Source organism: Bactrocera neohumeralis, unplaced genomic scaffold, assembly GCF_024586455.1.
Source record: "Bactrocera neohumeralis isolate Rockhampton unplaced genomic scaffold, APGP_CSIRO_Bneo_wtdbg2-racon-allhic-juicebox.fasta_v2 ctg925, whole genome shotgun sequence".
NCBI classification, from domain to species: Eukaryota; Metazoa; Arthropoda; class Insecta; order Diptera; family Tephritidae; genus Bactrocera; species Bactrocera neohumeralis.
The window spans coordinates 9,662-10,912 of NW_026094766.1; positions in this window are offsets into that span (position 1 = coordinate 9,662).

The following is a 1,251-nucleotide window of genomic DNA, read 5'->3' on the forward strand; positions in this document are numbered from 1 at the left end:
TCCCATTAAAACCGTATCTCTACCCAGATTGGAACTCTGCGGACCTGTTCTACTAGCAAATCTTGTTAACTCTACCCACAACTCTCTATCCCAACTATACATAACCCAAAATAAAAATTATTTTGGACTGACTCAACCATAGTTCTCGCTTGGTTAAACAAACCACCATGTTCATGGAGCACTTTCGTTTCTCAGCAAGTAGCTGCAATCAGTGAGAAATTGGGAGTCGATAATTGGAACCATGTGGAAAGCCAAGACAATCCCGCAGACTTGGCAGGCCGAGGATGTACACCCACCGATCTATTGGATTGCAACCTCTGGTGGCATGGACCCCAATGGCTACAATATGAAAAGGAGCATTTTCCAGCAACGGAGAAAACATACAACATCACCGTGGAATTCAAACCCGTTAAGATGTTTGCGATAACTACCCAAAAGGATATACTCGAAAGGTTTTCCCCATTCTCCAGAGCTATTCGCGTTATCGCTTAACTATTCAGGCTTTGCGCAAATGCCTCACAAAGGAGACGAGAAACTGATTACTCAAACCACGAAATAACCCCGGAAGAGTTCAAAACAGCAAGAATAAAGTTAATTATTCACACCCAAATAACATATTTCCGAGAAGAATACGATGCCTTGACCAGTAAAGCCTAAATACACACGAAAAGAAGTTATGCGAAGTGACGGAAGATTAACCAATTCCGCAGCACTATCATATAATGAGCGTCACCTTATCCTATTGCCCTATAATAGTCGTATGCCAAAATTACTAACTCAATTCAGGGAGGATGGAGTAATGTGTAGAAGTTCACGCAAGTGAGGAAAGTTCTCTGATCGCCATTCACTTGGAAGTGGCCAGAAGCGATTCTTTTACACATGGCTCAAGCAGCTCACTACTTCCGGTCTTTGACCAAGTATCCTCTGGGTAGCCTAAGAACATCCGTTCGAAGGCGAGCTAAAGTGAGAAGGCGAAACATCCCCTACATAGGGTTGTGCGCTGGGTTTGGGACCCGTCACGTAAAAAGCTCACCCCAATGAAAAACCAACAGCAGCCTCGGATGAGAGACTGACGACCATGGCAAACGAAATAAGGACTACGAATTAAGGGCATGCACCTGGAATGTCCGGTCCCTTAATTGGGAAGGTGCCGCTGCCCAGCTGGTTGATGTCCTCGTAAAAACAAAGGCTGACATCACCGCCGTCCAAGAAATACGATGGTGGGACAAAGACAGAGACGAGTAGGTCCTT